Below are 23943 nucleotides of genomic sequence, written 5' to 3'. Positions count from 1 at the left end.
CTATCTAATAAGTGTTGGAAATGTAAGAAGCATGAAGGTTCTCTATTTCATATGTGGTGGACTTGTCGTAAGGCTAGAGACTTTTGGATTAAAATATGTACTGAAATGTCTTTGATATTATGTTATAATGTTGCAAAAAATCCAGAAATGTTGTTATTATCATTGCATTTGGAAAATGTTAATAGAAATGATAAGATATTGTTATATTATATGATATCAGCAGCTAGAATAATATATGCTCAGTATTGGAAGAGAGAAGAAATACCTGAAATTGAAGAATGGACAAGGAAATTGTTGTTCATGGCTGAAATGGACAAACTGACAAGAAATTTGAAGGAGCAAGATCCAGAAGGATGGTTGTTGGGGGTTTTTCCGGGCTGTATTGCCGTGGTCTTGGCATTGTAGTTCCTGACGTTTCGCCAGCAGCTGTGGCTGGCATCTTCAGAGGTGTAGCACCAAAAGACAGAGATCTCTCAGTGTCACAGTGTGGAAAAGATGTAGGTCATTTGTATCTACTCAGGAGGGGTGGGGTTGAGCTGAGTCATTCTGTAAGAGTTTCCCAGGGTGTGGAATGCTAATGGCGGGAGGCTTCACTGTAACCTGAGGAGGTTCTTTTGCATATGGATTGGTGCTTGATGTGCTAATCTTCTCTGCAGGGCTATTGTCGGGTGTGGAGTGTTTTGTTGGCCTGGTGTTTTTCAGAACTGGAGCCCATGCTCTGTTCATTCTTAAGGTTTCTTCTTTCCTGTTGAAGTTTTGCTTATGCTTGTGGATTTCAATGGCTTCCCTGTGCAGTCTGACAAAGTAGTTGGAAGTGTTGTCCAGTATTTTGGTGTCCTGGAATAAGATACTGTGCCCTGTTTGAGTTAGGCTATGTTCAGCCACTGCTGATTTTTCAGGCTGTCTAAGTCTGCAGTGTCTTTCATGTTCTTTTATTCTTGTCTGGATGCTACGCTTTGTGGTCCCGATGTAAACTTGTCCACAGCTGCAGGGTATACGGTATACTCCTGCAGAGGTGAGGGGGTCTCTGCTGTCTTTTGCTGATCGTAGCATCTGTTGTATTTTTCGGGTGGGTCTGAATACTGCTTGAAGGTTATGCTTTTCCATAAGCTTTCCCATCTGATCAGTAATTCCTTTGATATATGGCAAAAACACTTTTCCTGTAGGTGACTGTTTTTCCTTGGTTGTTTGATTCATCCTGGGTTTGATTGCCAGGATGAATCAAACAACCAAGGAAAAACAGTCACCTACAGGAAAAGTGTTTTTGCCATATATCAAAGGAATTACTGATCAGATGGGAAAGCTTATGGAAAAGCATAACCTTCAAGCAGTATTCAGACCCACCCGAAAAATACAACAGATGCTACGATCAGCAAAAGACAGCAGAGACCCCCTCACCTCTGCAGGAGTATACCGTATACCCTGCAGCTGTGGACAAGTTTACATCGGGACCACAAAGCGTAGCATCCAGACAAGAATAAAAGAACATGAAAGACACTGCAGACTTAGACAGCCTGAAAAATCAGCAGTGGCTGAACATAGCCTAACTCAAACAGGGCACAGTATCTTATTCCAGGACACCAAAATACTGGACAACACTTCCAACTACTTTGTCAGACTGCACAGGGAAGCCATTGAAATCCACAAGCATAAGCAAAACTTCAACAGGAAAGAAGAAACCTTAAGAATGAACAGAGCATGGGCTCCAGTTCTGAAAAACACCAGGCCAACAAAACACTCCACACCCGACAATAGCCCTGCAGAGAAGATTAGCACATCAAGCACCAATCCATATGCAAAAGAACCTCCTCAGGTTACAGTGAAGCCTCCCGCCATTAGCATTCCACACCCTGGGAAACTCTTACAGAATGACTCAGCTCAACCCCACCCCTCCTGAGTAGATACAAATGACCTACATCTTTTCCACACTGTGACACTGAGAGATCTCTGTCTTTTGGTGCTACACCTCTGAAGATGCCAGCCACAGCTGCTGGCGAAACGTCAGGAACTACAATGCCAAGACCACGGCAATACAGCCCGGAAAACCCCCAACAACCATCGTTCTCCGGCCGTGAAAGCCTTCGACAATACACAAGATCCAGAAGCATTTTTGGAAGATTGGAAAAACTTGAAAAAAACATGGAAAAGAAATGGGATGTTAAGGGACAATTATGGTCTTTCGAGGGGTTTTAAAGAAATTAAGTAAGATAAGATATAATTAAGATCTTTACTAATAATAAGAAAAGAACAACTTTAGTACAGAAATAAGGTATTATTAATAATGGGGGGTTGGAGTGCTGTTGGAAGTCATTATTGAAAAGGGGGAGGGGAGGGGAAATATACACAGGGGAAATGAAATGGAATGTATTTGTATTTGAATTTGATTATATATTGACCCATCCAATAAAAATTTATTTTAAAAAAAGAAAACTAAAGCTAGGAGTCTCAAAATTGCCTACACACACACACACACACACACACACACACACACACAATCATCATCATCATCATCCCTGCTTGTATTTCCAGTGGAAGCTAAGGTCCTCTGTTTGTGGCAAACACAACATATTGGGAAATGATCCTAGGGGTTTGAAAACTGGCTACTGGACTTGTGCAAGTTTGATTTGATTTTTTAAAATTTTGATTATTAATTCCCAAAGGGACTGTTTCATTCTTGAGTTATTTCATGCGCTTTTGTGTCGTTATTGCTTCATTTTCATAATTCTATTTTGTTGTCATTTCCCATTAGTTTCAATTGAAGAGACCCCACCCCACCCCCACCACTGCTTTCTTAGAATCATAGGGTTGGAAAGGATCTCAAGGGTCATCTAGTCCAACCCCCTGCACAATGCAGGAAATTCATAACTACCTCCCTGCCCCCCTTCTTTGGTGTGTACCTCCCTAGTTTTCTATCCAAACTGGACAAAACTTAGGGGAGCTGCAGTATTGCACCAAAATATCTCCACTGCCAAATATCAGACAGATAGAATCAAGAAGTCTCCGTTTTGGAGCAGGGGGGAACTTCCAGTACCCAGTAGATTGCTACTACTGTTGGCTGCTGTTGTTTTATTTTCATATTAATTGTAAAACATTAGGAAAAACTTTCTTTTTGGCCAAACATTAGGAAGAACTTCCTGACAGAGCAGTCCCTCAATGGAACAGGCTTCCTTGGGGGCTCTCCTTCTTTGGAGTTTTTAAGCAGAGGCTTGATGGCCACCTGACAGCAATTTTGATTCTGTGAACCTAAAAACCTGGTCAAACCACAGCCAGGAGAAGAAAATCACAATCTTAAACACAGCTCTAATGTTAATTTTATAAATGATTTGATCTAATAAAGTAACTAAGTGCATTCAGAGAGCTCATAAAGTTCTCTGTAGTTCCAAAGACAATTTCCAATATACTAGTCCAATATTAATTACAATAAATAATAAACATCACTTGTAAATAGTATACAATAAATATGACCCATGAATAGTTCTGTACATAAATAATATTCCTGTACAATAACAGCCGCAGTAATTTAGACATAGAACCAGCACAAAAACACCTTTGACTTTAAAACAGTCCTTTCAACATATGTGAAAAAAGAGAAAAGTTAAAAAGTTGGCAAAGGACTGTTTTAACGTCAAGTAGTTTTCTTTCCCCAGAACATTTTTCTTTGCATCTTTTGGCAGTTGGTTGCAAAGAGATGGGGGTAGGAAGCCATGGCAAAGCATTCTTAGGGCATGCACAAAGCATTTCTGGTCTACTTCCAGGCATTTTTCAAGGAAACAAGGGGGAAACCCACAAAGGAGACTCAAAGGGTTGATTGAGAATTTGCACCTATATTTTAAGGTCTCTATCATTCTTGCCGCTTTACTTAATATTGAGGGTTTTCATGGATTTCTTTCCAGAAAGCAGACCTGAGAAAGTTCTTGAAGATTGTTTGGGTCATCCTTGTAAGCAAACTGTTCGTGGATGGAACTCTGGTGACGCGTCTGGGATATGATATCGAGGATGGAAAGGAGTTGCGGCAGACAGCTGGTGAGCTCTTCTTCCTGAAACTTGGGAAAAGTATTTCGAGCAGTTTTATCGAGGGCAGGAGGAGGCTGTAATGGAGGAGATGGGTATAGACACCTTACCTTCATGGCCTCCTGTACATCCACAAGAAATCAAGAATCTCATACTAACTCTGAGATCTAACAAAGCCCCAAGTTCCAATCTTATACCAGCAGACCTAATTAAGAAAAACCTTGAGTGGTGGATTCCGGTTCTTACTGTTTTATTTACAACTATAGATAGAACAGGTAGAATACTTAAGGACTGGGGAGTAGCAATAATTATACCTATCTATAAAAAAAAGAAATTGAGAGAATCCTGCCAATTAATTATCTTGGGCATAATAAGTAAGCTCTATTCGAAACATCTGTATTGGAAGTTAAAAGAATGGATGGAGCAGGAAGGTCTTTTGGGACGGGAGCAAGCAGCTTTTAGAGAGGGACGATCATGTGTAGATCAATGTGTGGTACTGGACTATTTCAAACTATTCCTCGAGTTCTCAAATCTCCTTATATGCAGCCTTTATAGATTTTAAATCTGCATTTGACTCTATCTCAAGAACTATACTGTGGGATAAGTTGAAATCTACTACAATAGATAGACGCCTATAATTTCTACTGAGAGCTCTCCAAAAATATACTTCTATAAGGGTACGATGTAATCCACAAGGTCATCTAACAAAGATGGTTAGTACAAATAGAGGAGTTAAACAAGGATGTATACTGGTGCCACTTCTATTTAATATCTATATTAATGATATGGCCCATTGTCTGCATAAACTTGATTTCCACCCCCTCCCCAGGCTTGCAGATAGGCATGTATCATTATTACTTTATGCAGATGATGCAGTTTTACTCTCTCAGACTCCTATTGGCCTTGAGAGCCTTGCATGCTCTTTCTAAATATTGCAGACAAAATTGTCTGGAAATAAATTACACTAAGACCAAAATAATGGCATTTGCCAACAATCCTGTGGTGTTTAACTGGTGTATAGACAATCATTCTATAGAGCAGGTCCACTGTTATAGATACCCTGGAATTGTATTTCAGTCATCCGGTTGCATGAAAGGCTATGTTGACTACCTGGCTGCTAATGCGCAGGAAAGCGCTGGTGCTATCCAAAAGTTTTACTGGTCTAAAGGAGGCCATAATTTAGAAGCTCTTATTAAGCTATTTTCTATTAAAGTATTACCCCAGTTATTATAAGGAGCACCTTTATCCCTTCAGATTGATTTGACCTTGCTTGAAAGAACACAATTGAAATTCTTAAAAGCTATCTTCCAAGTTTTAACGAGTGTTTCAAACACTGCAATTTGTTTAGAGGCTGGTCTGGTTTCAGTAGAGACAAATTATGGATTTCTGCATTCTAATATTGGTTAAAATTTATTTTTTTTCACCTACTGGCCTTACTCATACCATGATGCAGGACAGTTTTGTCCCCCCATGGCGGAAGAAGGTAGAGGACAAATTGTCTTACTATGATTTCACTAAACAATTTATACAGTCCTTGGTTTATGCTCAGGCTAGATCCATTCTAAAACAAAGAATATTAAATGTTGAATGACAGGTGGGTGTGAGCAGTATCAAGAATCCTCTATTTGATTAAGTACTTCTAATAAGTTAATTTTAAGATCATATATTAAATTCCTAGAGAATTCTAATCATAGGAGAATTTTTACTCTTTAAGGTATAGTGCCCTTCCCTCAGCTATCCTAGAGGCTAGATTTACTAGATCCTTGAAGAAAGACTGCATATATGGGATGGGAACTGATGAAACATTAGAACATGTCTTTTTTTTACTGTAGTTTATACCATAACATCAGGGAAGTTTTTATTAACCCTATTATTAATGCTTATCCAGGTCACAACAGAAGAATTCTTTTGTCAATTATGTTGGTGGGAAACAATCAAAAGTTGACCAGAATGGTTGCCAACTTTGGATGGTTGGTTTAGTGAATTAGGAGAGAGATAAAGAAGTATAGAGAAGTTTAATTGTATCTTCAATTTTGATATTTTAACTTAATTTTTAGAATATTTGAAATTTTAAACCTCTCTTTATATAGGAATGTATTCTGTTTTTAACATCACTGTTTTCTTAATTATTTTTTACTTGCTTCCCTTCAAACTGTTTACTGGTCAATGACTGTAATACATTTTATTATTTATTATATATTCATTTACACAAGACAATGTGCTCAGAGACATGTTCTCAAAGAGGCACTATTGCATGAAAGGAAAAGGTAAGCTGGGAAACACATCAGAGAGTCCTGACATCACAGAAAATGTGCCAATAGGCAGTGATGAACAAGACCTGCTCAGTATTGGAAGTTTTATATTTAGGTTTCTTGGTTTGAAACTATAGTTTTTATTAAGTATTGAGATTTCAGCTCATAGAAACAGCTTTATTGAAACTAGAAGCAGACAGACTACAACAGGCTCAACAGAAGCCAACTATGTACATACAAGCCACGCCCATTTTTCAAGCAACAACCAATAGACACACATAACTAGAATCTTTAGTTTGCATTAACTATATACAAAGTAACTTAACTTATATACAAAGTAACATACACTGGTTGGTCTTTATTATACAGCACATATTGGCTGCTGCCAGCAGGAAGCAACCAATAGTAAAGAAGACTGCAGGAGCCTTTGTTCAGACAGAAGCTAAACCAATACATGATGGTTATATGAAACCTTTATAGTAACACAGCAGAGTAACAGTAGAGTTATTTAGGCAGAACTGTTTAAACCCTAAAAACATGCATTAATTAGTCTTCAGACAAAATCATAGAAAGATACAACTTACAGTTTTATTGAAGTAGATTTCTTCCATAGCAATACCTTGTAGTAAAAGGGAAAGAACCTAATCTAAAGAGTTACATTCCCTAATTCTAAACCACGGCCTGAAACTAGGCAGCGAGGCTGAAAGTGTGGGTCTGTGGATGAGGCCTTCATGGCAGAGCATGGAGGGTTACATCCTTCTCCTTGGAAAACCATGAGGCAAGAGAGAGATTCTCCCAAGGGGCATAGAGACAAGAAGGAGGAGTCAGGAGGCATTCCCACCTTAGACAAAAGAGTAGCAGCTTACTTGGCTAGAGTTACACATACATACAGAGAGACATGCAGCCCCCCCCCCATTTCCAAGGCATGATGAGCCACCTATTCCAACACTCAAGCCTAGGGAGGCAGATAGTCTGCCTCCAAGTGGGGAACAACCAAGACATGAATTCAGTGATGATATGCCTCACAACCTGGGAAAAAAGGGAAAAACAGGAAAAGGGGATACAATTTGAAACACAAGAAAAAGGAGTGTAAATTAAAACATGAGAAGAGGTACAATTTGAAACACAACAAGCACACTCCAAATGGAGCAGGAAGTATATCAGGCTCAGGCACGCCCCACCCCTCATGTGTCTCTGTATGCCATGGTGGCACTCACCTGCCACCTGCCTGACTTCTGCTTCTTGGCCTTTGGGTCTACTCCAACACAGTTGACTCACTAGCCCTCCTTAGCTGCAGGGATACTATCTCATGAAGGTCTCAGAAGCAAGGTGATTGGGCCCTGGGTACTCCCCAGGGGCCACTCTATAACCCAGAGTAGACTGACTTCCACTCCAAAAACAAACCTCCTACACTCTCCTTTCAACCTCCCCCACTTGTGGGTGGACCTCCCTTTTATCCCCCCACCATTCCCAGGCACCACCTCCTAGCCCCACCCCCAACAGCCTAGCTGCTGACCTGGCTGCCTTAGGCAGCCACAGCTGTGCCTGTTTTGCCCCCAACCCTTTCCCATTCCATCTAGCCTGTCTGCTGGGTTGCTGGGCTGTAGCTCTTCCCCTGCCTGCCACTGGGTTGGGGTATGGCCCTGTGCCACTAGCACTGCCTATGATCTGCTGCCTGTGATGGCACAGGCTGGCTGTCTCTGCCCCCTGTGCCCTCTTCCTCCAGCTTTAAGGGCCTGGCTGGGAAGCTGGCAGTGGCTAGGACCCAGGAGCTACCACCTAGCCTGCTTCCTGCCAATGAGAGCTTGTCAGCACCTGGTCCATCTAGCCTGCCTCCTGCTGATGAGGGCTTGTCAACACCTGGGCCCTCTTTGGCATTCCATTTCTCTGTTGGTGCCTTTGCTGCCTGTCTCCTCCTTGTTGCTGCTTCTTTCCTCCTTGTTGAGTGAGTGCCAAGGGTGGCAAGGCTGGATGGTGGGGCTGCCAGACTGGGTTCTGGGTGTAGCTCTGGGAGAGTTCCCAAGTCCAGCCTGGTCACCAGACAAAGTGATGGGAACAATGTTATTAATGGGAGTCAACACCTCATCAGTATGTCTTGTAAAGGGAATGACATCATCCACCACTGGAAATTGCCTGGCTGGGCCCCAAGTGTACCTACAAGAGCTAGCGATGATCTGGGTTTGGTGGAGGGGAGTGGTCAGCAGATGAGTAATTCTGAGAAAGGAGGTGATAGATTCCTCCGTGGGAGAGAGCAAGGATATCAGAAGAGCAAAGGGAAGGAATGAGTCTTGCCAATAAGAGGGGCACTGCAGGCTATTGGGAAAGGAGGAAAGAGAGTCTATCCTCAAGGATGAGGATGGTCTACAAAAAGGTACACCTAAAGAAGGTAGTCAATCTCCAAATCAAGGCATTCCAGAAAATAAAGAGAATATGTCTAGGATTAACACAGATTCAGAAGAAATGGAAAAGGGAAGAGAGATAGAATTCAAGAGAAATAATTGCAAATATCGGAAGAAGTGATATTCTACACATGAAATAAATGGGAAGGAAATGGGGTCCATCCCATAGACAGATATTACTTATTCAGGGAACAGTTCAATAGAGGAAAAGAATAGCAGAGAAGGTGCACAATATACCATGGAAAGAAGGTGCAGATAAGCTTATACTGGAAGGATTAGAAAATGAGAAATGCTTGTCCCTGTGGGTGTACCTATTCTGATGGTCAATCTCTGAATGCAAATGACTCTTCCCCAGATGGAAATGGGAAGGGAAAATTGTATCTGGTATTTATTAAGGTCCCATTTTAATTGTATTTTATTTTTATTATTTTAATAAACAACTATTTTATCAAACAACTAAGGAACAAAAGTCTCCCACAGGAAAAGTGTTTTTGCCATATATCAAAGGAATCACTGATCAGATGGGAAAGCTTATGAAAAAGCACAGCTTTCAAATGTCAGACTGTGGCTAAATAATGTCCTTCTCACAGGTTCCCTTTTGCAAGCAAACAAGAGTCCATTGTTTGAATAAGGAAACTTTACTGTTGAAATGGTTCATTATAGTCCACTGTCCTGAATAAGAGACTCAGGATGGTACAAGATCATTGTTACCAATGAAGAGCAAAGCATGAGGTACAAAGTAACAGTTCCCAGCTGCACCAGCCTCCCCCCATAGTTCTCAAAACAACATCTTTCAGTCTCGGGAAAGTTGCTCTCTCTCTCAAGGCCAATCCTTGGTGGAACGGTGTTAGACAAAACAATCTTGCATGGTGAGAAGTCGGCCTGGGAACCGGTGCACCTGTGGGGAAAGCACTTAAGCACTAGAAGCATTAGAAAATGGAGTCAGTACAGTTTGCATATACACTGGACCTGACATTCTGCCCCCCTTAAAACAAATTCCCCCCTGGTTTGTATGGGTAGCGAGTATGAAAAGCTTTGGTTAATCTAGGAGCATGAACATGTACAGAGTTCACCCACTCATCATAACCAGAATCAAAGTCCTTCCATCTAATGAGGTAAAAAAGCTGGTTACGTTTGAATTTAGAGTCCAGAATTTGTTGTACTTCATAGTGTATTTGGTCATCTATTAGAGTTGGGATGGGTGGAGCTTTGACATGCCATTTGTCATCGGTTGGGGCTCTTTTTAAGAGACTGATATGGAATGTATCATGAACATGGCGCAAATTTTTGGGTAAATTTACGGCAACAGTCACTTTGTTGATTATTTTGCGCACAGGAAAAGGTCCGAGGAACTTCAATGCTAGTTTGCGGCTGGTTTGGGCCAGTTTCAGATTCTTGGTAGAAATGTAGACATGATCTCCAGGATGTATATCCCAATCGGCCGCACGATGGCGATCTGCGTATTTTTTGTAATCCTGCTTGGCTTTCTCAAGGTGTTGTTTTATAAGAGTCCATTGGTGGGCGGCCTCCCCCCACCATGAGGATACATCCGGCGAACTAGGGGAATGAAGAGGGGGAGCGTCCAACGGGAAAGGGTTGAAGTGAGCTCCATATACAACCTTGAAAGGAGCCTCCCCAGTGGAAGCATGTACACTGTTGTTGTATGAGAACTCAGCTAGAGGGAGAAGGTCCACCCAATTATCTTGCTGGAAATTAATGTAGCAACGAAGGAACTGCTCTAAGATCTGATTAGTTTTTTCGGATTGTCCGTCGGTTTGTGGGTGGTGGCTTGAGCTGATTCCTTGTTCAATATTCAACATTTGTAAAAGCTCCTGCCAGAAGTTGGCAACGAACTGTCCGCCGCGATCCGAAATCACCTTGGACGGAAAAGAATGTAATTTTACGATGTGTTTCAAGAATAAATCCGCCAATTTTCGAGCGGTGGGTACAGCAGTACATGGAATAAAATGTGCTTGTTTGGAGAACAGATCTACCACTACTAAAATGCAATTATGTCCTTTTGAATTGGGCAAATCAGTGATAAAGTCCATGGATATTATTTCCCAAGGTCGGTTAGGTGTTTCTATCGGTTGTAGGAGACCTGGAGGTTTCCCTTTCCGAGTTTTGGTGCTGAGGCAAATGGGGCAGGAACCAACATATTGAGAAATGTCCTTGCGCATGCCCGGCCACCAGAATTGCCGTTGTATTAAATGTAACGTTTTTAGGTATCCATAATGACCGGCCGTGGGGGCATCGTGACATCGCTGCAAGACCTCCCGTCGGAGGCTGTCTGGGACATAAAATTTGGTTCCGGCTAGCCAATCCCCCTGTGGGGATTGAATCAGTTTGGTTTTGGGTGCTTTACCCCCCTCTTTTTCCACTTCAGCTTTGAGTTTCGTTTTCCACTCTTGGCTGTGCGGGAGGGGCTGGCTTGCTCGGCTGCGGGTAGTCACCACGCCTCCCAATTGCGTAGGTGAAAAGACTGTGTCTATAGTCTCCTCCCCTTTGCTTTTGTGTTGGGGCATGCGCGATAGGGCGTCTGCAAGAAAGTTAGTTTTGCCCGGGAGGTAATTTAAAGTGAAATTGAATTTGGAAAAGAATTCTGCCCATCGTAATTGTTTGGCATTTAGTCTGCGAGGGCTTCGAAGGGCCTCCAGATTTTTATGATCAGTCCAAACCTCGAAAGGGTGCCTCGCCCCTTCTAGCCAATGCCGCCAGTTAGTGAGGGCTGCTTTGACAGCGAAGGCTTCCTTCTCCCATACATTCCAATTCCTCTCAGCCTCAGAGAACTTCCTTGAAAGGAATGCACAAGGCCGCAGCCTTTCATCCTCCCCCTTCTGTAATAATACCGCTCCAATGGCTGTATCGCTGGCGTCGACCTGCACTACGAAAGGACAGTTTTCGTTGGGGTGGGAGAGGACGGGTTCTGTAATGAACTGCTCTTTTAGGCATTCAAAGGCTGTTTGGCAATCGGGTGTCCATTGTATTCTGGAGGAGGGTTTCTTTGCCTGGTCCCCTTTATCTTTGGTTTTTAATAGTTATGTTAGGGGGAGCGTGATTTGCGCAAAATTTGCAATAAAGTCTCTGTAAAAGTTGGCAAAACCCAGGAAGGACTGTAGTTCTTTACGGGTGGTGGGAGTTTGCCATTCTTGGATCGCTTGTATTTTAGATGGATCCATCTTCAAACCCTCTGAGGAAATACAGGAACCAAGGTAGGTGAGCTCGGTTTTATGGAATTCACATTTGGATAACTTGATGGGCAGTTTATTTCTCATTAATGTAGCCAGAACCTTTTGGACTAGTTGAATGTGGTCCTCCTCGGTGTCTGAGTAAATTAACACATCATCAAGGTACACCACAACTCCTTTATAGAGAAATTCATGTAAGACTTCATTTATCATGGACATGAAAACGGAAGGGGCTCCCGCCAAACCAAACGGCATAACTAAGTACTCAAACTGTCCGAGGGGCGTATTAAACGCTGTCTTCCATTCATCCCCTGCCTTTATACGAACGTGGAAGTAAGCATCTTTTAAATCTAATTTCGTAAAGATCTTACCTTGGGCCACGACGTTGAGGAGGTCTCGGATGAGCGGGATGGGATAGGCGTTGTTGGTCGATACAGCATTAAGTCCTCTAAAATCCGTGCATAGCCGGAGTCCCCCATCTTTTTTCTTCACGAAGAGGACCGGAGCCGCATGGGGACTATTGGCTGGGCGGATGAATCCCCTTTGGAGATTGGTGTCGATGAATTTCCTGAGCTCTTCCCGTTCACGGGGATTCATAGGGTAGAGTCGGCCTTTGGGCAGTGAGGCCCCGGGTAATATCTCCACTGCGCAGTCGGTTCTTCTGTGCGGGGGCAAGGTATTGGCTTCCTCTTCGGAGAAAGCGTTCAAGAAAGGCCAATAACATTCGGGTATTTGTTTTATGTCCTCCCGGGTGAGAAGAGCCTTTTCGGTGTGGGAGGGATCACTGCCCCAATTTTGGTCCCATCGATGGGTTTTACAGTTGGCGTGATTGAAGGTGACGCACCCTTCTGCCCAATTTATGTGGGGGTTGTGATCACAAAGCCACTTGCTGCCTAGAATTAACGGGTATTTGGCAGTAGAGCTGATGACGAAAGATCTTTTCTCCCAGTGTTGGCCCATGCCCGTGACCACTGGAATTGTTTCTGTGGTAACAGGGTTCATATTGGTGCCATCCATTTGTTCAAAAATCACTGGGTTTTGCAATTCGCGGACTGGTAGGACCAGTCCGTTAACTAGGGCTGGGGCGATGATGTCTCTCGAACAGCCCGAGTCGATGAGAGCTTGTACACGGATGTGCATCTTCCTCTCCGGGTTAAGCAAAGTCACAGGCATGAATAATATGGACCCAGGCGGCCGGTCCCGTGTAGGGACGGGCTTGGGGTGGATCTGTCGTTTGGGCCCTTTTACGACAGATCCATTTCGTTTCCCGACTGAGGGCTTTCTGGATTCCCCTCTACATTTGGGGAAGCGGGGTCATATTCCATGATTTCTTCCGCCTCTAACCCCCTGTCTGAGGCAGGTCGCAGGGGAGCGCCGCGACCTCTGCCCGTTCTGGGAGCCGGTGTCGGGCGTTGGAATGGAGGAAATGGGGTAGGGGTTGGACGCCGTAGTTGGAGTGGAGGTCTTTGCACAGGCCGGTAGGGGCATTGTGCTGCAAAGTGACCGGCTTGTCCGCATTGCAAACACAACCCTTGCTGCCATCTAGCATCTCTCGCTTCGCGAGTTGCGTATCCAACACCCCGTCCTCCCTTCTGTAGAGTCAGAGGGCGTCTTTGTCCCGTTTGTTGTTGTTGTTCAACCAAGCGGACTTCCAAAATGCGATTTTCAACTTCGCACGCGAGTTGGATCCAGCCCAATAGAGTAGGAGGGTTGTCCTGCATAAGGGCTCTATCTAAAAGTCTCGGATTCAGCCCTTGCTTGAACAGAATAATTTTGGTGGATTCCTCACACCTAGGGCATTTAGCAGCTAGTTGTCGGAATTTCGTAACATAGTCTCTTGCCGACATGCTGCCTTGCTTTATGGCTTGCAATTCTGTTTGAGCCCTAGTTTCCTCTAAGGGGTCTTCGTATTGTGCTCGAATAGCATCCACCAACCCCTGGAGAGTATTAAGTTCCGGGGCCCCAATATTGTATAGCCCTACATACCAGTCTGCTGCTTTGCCTTGTAAACGGGAACCGAGATGCTCAATTTGGCTGGCCTCGGAACCAAAGAGGTGTCCCCACCGGTTGAAGAATTGTACTACCTGCACTAGGAAAAATCCCAGTTTGGAGGGATCCCCGTCAAAAGTAGCTTCTAGTTTCACCCAGCCCATGGGGAGGTCCTGTCTCGGAGCTGGTGCTGGGTAAAAGTCCATCGGAGCCATCAACGGTCCTTGCGGCACGAGGAGGGGTTGTTGGGGCCATGGTTGTGGCAGCAGCACCGGCTGCACTGGCGGCGGTAGCCCCGGCTGGGCTGGCGGCGGCGGCAACACCGGCTGGGCTGGCGGCAACACTGGCTGTGCTGGCGGTAGTCTTGGTTGGGTTGGTGGCGGTAGTAACGGCTGGGCTGGAGGCGGCAACCGCGGCCGGGCTGGTGGTGGCAACACCGGAGGCGTCGGCAATAGCGGTTGGGGTGGAGGTGGCCGTAGAGGTTGGGCCATGATCGGCCGCTGAGGTGCGAGTCGGCGGGGTCGTAGTGGTATAGGCCCCACCGGTTGATTAGGAGGTGGTAATATTGGTTGGTCTAGAAGCAAACGTACCGGTTGCTGTAGAGGTATTAGTTGCGGTCGAAGCGGGAGGGGCCGCAGCGGCGAAGGCCTGATGGGTGCTGGGCCGCGCGGGCTTGCCCCTCCCGGCGTCGTTACTCTGGGAAGCAGGGGCTGTTCCTGTGGTACTGGTAGACCTTCCCTTGGGTTTTGCTGAATGGGAACAACTTCTGGCGGTTGGTGTGGCGATCCCTCCCTTGGAGGAGCCGGAGGCTCTTCTGACTGATCCGGCCGGACCGTTATTGGGGACGCTGGAGGGGGTATCACTGGCGACGTGGTCGGACGGGTTGGCCCTTCCTCAACGTCTCTAGGCACCTCAGCTGGGGTATCTCCGGGAGGTGGATCTCCGTCCGGTCTAGGGGGTTCTGTTGGAGCTTCTCCATGCACCTCAACTGGAGTATTCCCAGGAGGCGGAACGTCCTCCCTTCTAGGGAGTTCCGAGGGAGTTTTCCCCGGTTCTCCAGGATAGGTTTCCTCCTCTCCTTCCAATCTGGGAGGGTCGATAGGGCCCTCGCCAGTGAGGCGGGATCCTTCTTCACTCTCAGCAGGGTAACTTGAGTGCGGCGGCTGCCACGGGACGGTCTCCCTCATATAGGGAATAACGCTTTGTAGTGTTGCTATTTGTACGGCCATCTCCTCAGGTGAGGGTCTCTCGCCTGCTACCATCACCGAGAGCAGATGTATGGCATGAGCTAGGCTGTCCTCCATGTCGATCAATCTAGCTTCCAGCTGTTGGACTCGACTTAGACCCGATTGTCCCATCGTAGCACCTCCTGCGGCGGCGGCTACTGGGGAAAACGGCCCCCAGGGTGGAGGGTCTCCCTGATCGTCTTGCGATCTCGCTGCTAGAATTCCTTTGGCTAGGCCCGTCACTGCCGAAATGCCGGAATCTACAGCAAGGGTGCGATTTTGCATCTGCACCCAACTTGCTTCAGGAACCTCCTGTGGCTCCTTCCACTGGGCAAGTTCCGAATAATCCCAACTTAGGACGCCGCGGCGGGACGTATCCCATTCCGTGTGCTCGGTCGTTCTATTCCAAAACAGCCACGGTTGGCTGCTATCAAGTTCAGGGACTGTCTCTAGGCTCCGGCGCCCATCCATGGATAATGGTTGGTGCACCCCACTGGCCCTGCGCTCCCTCGTTTCTCAGGGTCTGGGTCCCCACTCCGACGGTGTGGGTAACGAGAACAAGGGGAGGGTGGTGGCCGTCGGCCTTTCCCCTCCACGGCCGAGATCGATGAGAGGCAGGGTAGTAGTCGAAGCTCCGTTCCCCGTTGGTACAGGCTCCTGGGGCTGCACTGGTTGTTCGTCGGGAGGCGCATACGGATCAAACAAAGGATCCCTGTCCGGGACTGCCTTGGATTCCGCTGGGCCCGACTCAGGCATGATTGGTAACAAAATGTCAGACTGTGGCTAAATAATGTCCTTCTCACAGGTTCCCTTTTGCAAGCAAACAAGAGTCCATTGTTTGAATAAGGAAACTTTACTGTTGAAATGGTTCATTATAGTCCACTGTCCTGAATAAGAGACTCAGGATGGTACAAGATCATTGTTACCAATGAAGAGCAAAGCATGAGGTACAAAGTAACAGTTCCCAGCTGCACCAGCCTCCCCCCATAGTTCTCAAAACAATATCTTTCAGTCTCAGGAAAGTTGCTCTCTCTCTCAAGGCCAATCCTTGGTGGAACGGTGTTAGACAAAACAATCTCGCATGGTGAGAAGTCGGCCTGGGAACCGGTGCACCTGTGGGGAAAGCACTTAAACACTAGAAACATTAGAAAATGGAGTCAGTACAGTTTATATATACACTGGACCTGACATCAAACAGTATTCAGACCCACCAGAAAAATACAACAGATGCTACATTCAGCAAAAGACAGTAGAGACCCCCTCACCTCTGCAGGAGTATACCGTATACCCTGCAGCTGTGGACAAGTTTACTTCGGGACCACAAAGTGTAGCATCCAGACAAGAATAAAAGAACATGAAAGACACTGTAGACTTGGCCATCCTGAAAAATCAGCAGTGGCTGAACATAGCCTAACTCAAACAGGACACAGTATCCTATTCCAGGACACTAAAATACTTGACAACACTTCCAACTACTTTGTCAGACTGCACAGGGAAGCCATTGAAATTCATAAGCATAAGCACAATTTCAACAGGAAAGAAGAGACTTTAAGAATGAATAGAGCATGGTTTCCAGTCCTGAAAAACACCAGGCTAACAAAACACTCTATACCCGACAATAGCCCTGCAGAGAAGATTAGCACATCAAGCACCAATCCATATGCTAAAGAACCTCCTCAGGATACAGTGAAGCCTCCCTCCATTAGCATTCCACGCCCTGGGAAACTCTTACAGGATGACTCAGCTCAACCCCACCCCTCCTGAGTAGATATAAATGACCTGCCAACATCTTTTCCACACTGTGACACTGAGAGATCTCTGGCTTTTGGTGCTACACCTCTGAAGATGCCAGCCACAGCTGCTGGCGAAACGTCAGGAACTACAATGCCAAGACCACGGCTATACAGCCTGGAAAATCCACAACAACCATCTATTTTTACTGTTTTTAACTTTGTATTGCGACGGCCTTTGGCCATATACAATTAAACCTTACTTACTTACTTACTTACTTACTTTTTAAATATCTCTATCTTCCTCTTCTCTCTAGTCAGGGACTCAAGCCAGCTCACTAAGAAACACAAAAATATAATTTAGACAAAGAAAAAAATGCAATATGATACCAGTTTTTGGCTAGTTCTGAGTCAGCTGTCCTGCGTCAAAAGGCCACAGGCTGATAGAGACAGCCTTTGGTTCTTGCCCGTTAAGTTGTACATCTGGCGACACCCAGGTGAAAAATCTCTCTTCAACTCATACCGCTTAAGTTGTTAGTTTTAACCAAACTACAGACTACTAAAGTATTTTTAAAAACTAGACTGCATTTAAGTAGATATAAAAATCAATCACAAGCGCATATAATTTTGCAACTGAACAAACAATGAGTCTACTATTATCTTCTAATAAAAAAGGCAATGTCTCCAAGTGATCTATATTTTGGAGCAAATAACAGATTCAAATATTCTTAACGTCAAAAAAAAAAAACCCGCTGCATTCAAAAGTCACCAGATATATGGTGTCCATATTACCCACACCAAAACAGTAAAGAGTCCAGTACCACCTTTAAGACAAACCAACTTTAATGTAGCATAAGCTTTAGAGAGCCACAGGTTTCTTCGTCAGATGCAATTGTGCAATCCAGGCTCAATTGCGCCTGGATTGCACAGAGGAGTAGCTGTGCTGGTTCATCTGGAGTTGGCTTATTTCATGACTTTTTCTTTACATAAAATTTTTTAAAGCCTTTCTTTCTTTCTTTTCCTTCCTTCCTTCCTTCCTTCCTTTCTTAATTACAGTCAGCGACCAGAGAAGCAGTTTGAAGGTTGTGGAAGACACAGCACCCATGCCTCTACGAGAGATTACCCAAGATGTCTTGCAAACCCGCATTCGAGATAAAAACAAAGGGCAAAGGTAAGCTTTCCTGGAAAGCCATATCTCTCTATGTTACCTAGAAATGCACGAAGCCTCTGTTGAAGGGGCAACACCTTTTCTTTCCTGGTTATTCTCATATCCTGTTGCAACAAGAGGCCTCGTTGCTCAATTGCGCAGAGCATAAAGTGCTTCTTTTTGAGAAGAATAACTTTTTTAAAAATAGATGCAGAGGAGTTAGCCGTGTTAGTCTGTGGTAGCAAAATCAAAGAGTCCAGTAGCACCTTTAAGACTAACCAATTTTATTGTAGCATAAGCTTTTGACAATCAAGTTCTCTTCGTCAGATGCATGGTACAGAAATTGGTCAAATATAGAAGAGGAAGGGGGAGAAGGGGAGGAGAGAGAAGATGTAGTTAGGGGGGAAGAGAGAGGGATGTAACCAAAAAATTCCTTTGCTAGTAAATGTAAACATCTCCTCTTGGTATGGAGATTAATTGGCTTGTGTGAGGCTTCAAAGGAGTTTGCCATGTTGGTTTGTGGCAGCAAAACAACCAGACCATCCAATTCCAATGTAGTATAAGCCTTCGATAACCACAGCTCTCCCTGTCAGATGCATCTGACAAAGAGAACTGTGGTCCCCGGAAGCCCACATCAGGTGCCACTGAGATGCATCTGACAGGGAGAGCTGTGGTTATCGAAGGTTTTTTTTCAGTATTACCGAAACTTTTTCTGAATACTGAAAAATTTCAGTAATACAGAAACAGAGATTGCCAAAACGATTCGGCCATTGTTTTCAATGAGAAAACCTTCTCCCGGATTTCCGGGAGTCGGGGGGGGGGGGTTCTGTCCAAATCACACCAAACTTGGTGGAGACCTTCTCCTAACTCTCCTCTAACTACCTCCCACGTTTCAGAAAGATTGGACTTTGGGGAGCCATTTTATGCCCCCCCCAAACAAGGTGCCCCCATCCTCCTACATTCTCCATGGTTCTCTATGGGGAAAAACAAGTCATCTTTCCAGGTGGCTTGGGGTGGCATTTTGCAAGCAAAATGCACCCAATTTTCAGGGGACCTGCTCCCACCTGTCCTCACACCGTCCACCAAGTTTCAGGCAGATTCCACTTTGGGGGGCCATTTTGTGGCCTCCCAAAAAGGTGCCCATATCCACCTCAACTCCACTATTCCCTATGGGGGAAATAAGAGAGGCTTGTGTGGCTAGGGGTGGCATTTTGCATGCAAAATGCCCCCAACCTTCAGGGGCCCATCTCCCACCTGTCCTCCCACCCTCCACCAAAGCTCAACCAGATCCCACTTTGGGGGGCCATTTTATGCCCCCCCCAATGGTGGTTCTCCTGCCACACCACTTTGTCTTTCTACTGTGGGGAAGACACACCACAGAAACACATGGGATTCGGGCTGCCAATGGCCACAGCTACAGTCCACCTGCACCCAAACTGCCAAATACCACACCCCTGCTCCCCAAAACCTAACCTCCCGTGTCCTGTGGCTAGCCACTTTCTATTGATTCTTGTTATGGGAAAATCTCCCACAGCAGGAACCCACGGAATGTGGTATCTATGGCCACAGGCACAGTCCCCCTTTTAAATCCACCCCCACAAGCCCCACACTGACCCAAAGACACCCTCCCCAACATTCCCACACTGGCCACTACCCCAGGAGCAGGCTTGCCAGCCGCCCCTCATTGTTCCCTGTGATGGAAACTTTTAAACTCTCTTTCCCAGGGCAATTATGCACAGCCCAGGGGTGCCACAATGGTGGGCATATTCCTGAGTGTGATCTTGTCCCTGTGAAAGAGCACCTGAACCACAGACACCCTCTCCCAAATTGCCCCACCACCTAGAGATGGCAAAAATAACACAACTCCACATCAGAGAATCACCCAAACACAATTGCTGTCAAAAAAGGAGAAGTGAGTTGTGTTATTTTGTGTAGTAGACTGCTTTCATGCCCTGTTGTGCCCTCCTACTGTGTAATCTAAAGCAGTCAAAGAAATAAAGTGTTTTTGACAGCAATTGTGTTTTTGTGATTATTTAATGTGAAGTGAGTTGTGTTATTTTTGTGTAAGATACTGCTGGCATGCCCTTTGGTGTGCTCCCCTGCTGTGTAACCTAAAGCTGTTCAAGAAATAAAGTGTTTTTGACAGGAATTGTGTTTTTGTGATTCTCTGATGTTAAGTGAGTTGTGTTATTTTTCTGTGTGGGGGACTGCTGGTGTAATGTGTCACAATGCTTTGCCTACTTGTACTTTGAAAGTGAGAAAATAATTTTTTTAAAACTTTATTGTGTGTTTGTGTTTTATTCTTTGTTGTGCAGTTGGTTCCCATCATAGGGAACAATGGGGCTGGCTGGCCATCCATCTCTGTAGGTGGTGGGGGAATTTGGGGGAGGGTGTCTGTGGTTCAGGTGCTCTTTCACAGGGACAATCTCAAACTCAGGAGTGTGCCTACCATTGTGACACCCCTTGGCTGTGCATAATTGCCCTGGGAAAGAGAGTTTAAAAGTTCCCATCACAGGGAACAATGGGGGACGGCTGGCCAGCCTGCTCCTGGGGTAGTGGCCGGTGTGGGAATGTTGGGGAGGGTGTCTTTGGGTCAGTGTGGGGCTTGTGGGGGTGGATTTAAAAGGAGGACTGTGCCTGTGGCCATAGATGCCACATTCCGTGGGTTCCTGCTGTGGGAGATTTTCCCATAACAGGAATCAATAGAAAGTGGCTAGCCACAGGACACGGGAGGTTAGGTTTTGGGGAGCAGGGGTGTGGTATTTGGCAGTTTGGGTGCAGGTGGACTGTAGCTGTGGCCATTGGCAGCCCGAATCCCATGTGTTTCTGTGGTGTGTCTTCCCCACAGTAGAAAGACAAAGTGGTGTGGCAGGAGAACCACCATTGGGGGGGGGCATAAAATGGTCCCCCAAAGTGGGATCTGGTTGAGCTTTGGTGGAGGGTGGGAGGACATGTGGAGATGGGCCACTGAAGGTTGGGGGCATTTAGCATGCAAAATGCCACCCCTAGCCACACAAGCCTCTCTTATTTCCCCCATAGGAAATAATGGAGAAAGGGGGGGGGGGGAGCTAAGAGCAGCATCTTTGGGAGGCCATAAAATACCCCCCCCCAAAGTGGGATCAGCTTGGGCCTTGGTGGAGGGTGGGAGGACATGTGGAGATGGGCCCCTGAAGGTTGGGGGCATTTAGCATGCAAAATGCCACCCCTAGCCACACAAGCCTCTCTTATTTCCCCCATAGGAAATAATGGAGAAAGGGGGGGAGCTAAGAGCAGCATCTTTGGGAGGCCATAAAATGCCCCCCCCCCAAAGTGGGATCAGCTTGGGCCTTGGTGGAGGGTGGGAGGTCAGGTGGAAAATGGGCTCTTGAAGGTTGGGGGCATTTTGAATGCAAAATGCCAACCCTAGCCACACAAGCTTCTCTTATTTCCCTCATAGGGAATAGTGGAGTGGAGGTGGATAGGGGCACCTTCTTTGGGAAGCCATAAAATGGCCCCCCAAAGTGGAATCTGCCTCAATCTTGGTGGAGGGTGGAAAGACAGGTGGGAGCAGGTCCCAGGAAAGTTGGGTGCATTTTGCTTGCAAAATGCCACCCCAAGCCACCTAGAAAGATGACTTGTTTTTCCCCGTAGAGAACCATGGAGAGTATAGGAGGATTGGGGGCACCTTGTTTGGGGGGGCATAACACCCCCCCCCAAAGTCCAATCTTTCTGTAACTTGGGAGGTAGTTACTGGAGAGTTAGGAGAAGATCCCCACCAAGATTGGTGTGATTTGGACAGAAAATGCCCCCCCCCAGAAATCCGGGAGGTTTTCTCATTGAAAACAATGGCCGAATCAAGCCAAAACGTGAATACAGAAACGGCTTACCGATTCGGTATTCCCTGAATACAGAAACGGTTAAAACCGGATCAGGTTTACTGAAACAGGCAGGCCTTGCACACCCCTAATCTCTAGATGTGCCTGAGTTCTTGAGGGAGAAAACAGGCAAAAAAGCCTGTCTGCTTTTTCTCTGTCCTGCATCAGAGTTTCTCCATCTACTCCCACAGCGGCCCAATTGTCTCTTTTACTTCGCGTTTGCTTCTGACATATCTGTAGAAGTTTTTCTTATTGTAGCGAGCCCTCTGGGCCAGACCCAGCTCGTACTGAGCTTTGGCCTCTCTGATGGGTGATCTGCAGTACCTAGAAACCCTCATATACTCCTCTTTAGAGATCTGTCCTTCTCTCCATTTTCTGAACATTTCCTTTTTCTCCCTTAGGTTCTTTTCATGAAACTTCATAAAACTTCATGAAACTTCTTTTCATTCATGCGTTTCTCAGCATTTATGATTTTATTCCTCTAAACAAAGAGTCATCAGTTCTGGTTTTCTATGATTTTGTTGAATTTGTGTGAAGAAAAAAGTCACTTTTAGAGCAGGAAATAGCTTATTGCTGTCATTCTCCTCTCACCCCCAATTCTGCAGTATGAAGGTAGTGGAAGTCACACCACCCATGTCTCTACGAGAGATTGCCCAAGGCATCTTGCAATCCTGCTTCCGAGATAAAATCAAAGGGCAAAGGTAAGTTTTGCTGGAAAGCCACATGTCTCTCTTTGTGACCTAGAAATGCATGCGTACAGAGGCTCAAGGGAATGTAACTTACCCAATAACGTTTATCGCTATGACATGAAAAGCGTCACCATTTCTGCACATGAAGCCTCTGTTGAAGGGGCAACAGGTTTTCCTTCCTGCTTATCCACATATCCTGTCGCAAAACCTCATATCCTGTTGCAACAAGAGGCCCTTTTGTTCAATTGTGCAGAGCATAAAGTGCTTCTTTTTGAGAGAGAATACTTTCTTTTCATTCGTGCTCTGCTCAGCATTTATGATTTTATTCCTCTAAACAAAGTGTGTCATCAGTTCTGGTTTTCTATGACTTTGTGGAAATCAGAGGCCTGGATTGCAGAGAGGAGTAGGTGTCCTGGTTCATGTGCAGTTGGCTTATTTCATGAATTTTTCTTTAATAAAACAATGCCAAAGCCATTCTTTCACTTTAAGGAAGTCCACAATCCCTTTTGGTATCTTCTTGAGGTGTTGAGTTTTCTCTGTGTGAAGAAAAAAGTCACTTTTAGAGCAGGAAATAGCTTATTGCTGTCATTCTCCTCTCACCCCCAATTCTGCAGTATGAAGATTGTGGAAGTCACACCACCCATGTCTCTGCGAGAGATTACCCAAGGCATCTTGCAATCCTGCTTCCAAGATAAAATCAAAGGGCAAAGGTAAGTTTTGCTGGAAAGCCACATGTCTCTCTATGTGACCTAGAAATGCATGTGTACAGAGGCTCAAGGGAATGTAACTTACCAAGTAATGTTTATCGCCATGACATGAAAAGCGTCACCATTTCTTCTCATGAAGCCTCTGTTGAAGGGGCAACTCCTTTTCTTTCCTGGTTATCCTCATATCATGTCGCAACAAGAAGCCCTGTTATTCAATTGCGCAGAGCATAAAGTGCTTGTTTTTGAGAGATAATAGCTACTCTTCATTCACGCTTTGCTCACTATTTATGATTTTATTCCTCTAAACAAAGTGTGTGAACAGTTCTGGTTTTCTATGATTTTGTGGAAATCAGAGGCCTGGATTGCAGAGAGGAGTAGGTGTCAGTCTATGGAGTTCAAGTTACTCTGATTTCATCTCCCACCCCTTGCAGCAAGACATCCAAGGTCTCTTGAATCAAAGTTTATTGAGAGAGTATATATTCAAAGTACAGATATCCATATATAATCCAGAGGCTAGGATAGCTTCTGGCTGAACACAAGGCTCTTGCTAAGAATGACACATTAGTTACTTGTATCAGTATATCAAACCCTCCGTTTCATCCCCCCCCCTTTTTGCCCAGTTAGTCTAGGAGCTGGGGGATGTGAATGTAGCTGCTTCAAGGTCTCTGTGGCGAGCCACCTCTGATAAGGCTGTCGTGGGAACCACAGCTGCTCCTGTGAACCTGCATACAAAACAATACAATACTGGAAA

The 23943-nt window shown here is 45.3% G+C and overlaps 1 long non-coding RNA gene across 1 annotated transcript; it reads left to right on the top strand.

The window, feature by feature from the left end:
* The first annotated feature begins 3897 nt into the window (after positions 1–3897).
* On the top strand, positions 3898–23161 carry LOC129333100 (uncharacterized). The gene is made up of 4 exons (XR_008597392.1): positions 3898–4023; positions 17852–17966; positions 22402–22497; positions 23100–23161. It is a non-coding gene; the product is annotated as an uncharacterized LOC129333100 (long non-coding RNA).
* The last annotated feature ends 782 nt before the right edge of the window (positions 23162–23943 follow it).

The sequence above is a fragment of the Eublepharis macularius genome, chromosome 7, assembly GCF_028583425.1.
Source record: "Eublepharis macularius isolate TG4126 chromosome 7, MPM_Emac_v1.0, whole genome shotgun sequence".
In the NCBI taxonomy this organism is placed as follows: Eukaryota; Metazoa; Chordata; class Lepidosauria; order Squamata; family Eublepharidae; genus Eublepharis; species Eublepharis macularius.
Note: the sequence above shows the minus strand (reverse complement) of the source record. Positions and strands in the feature narration are given on the sequence as shown.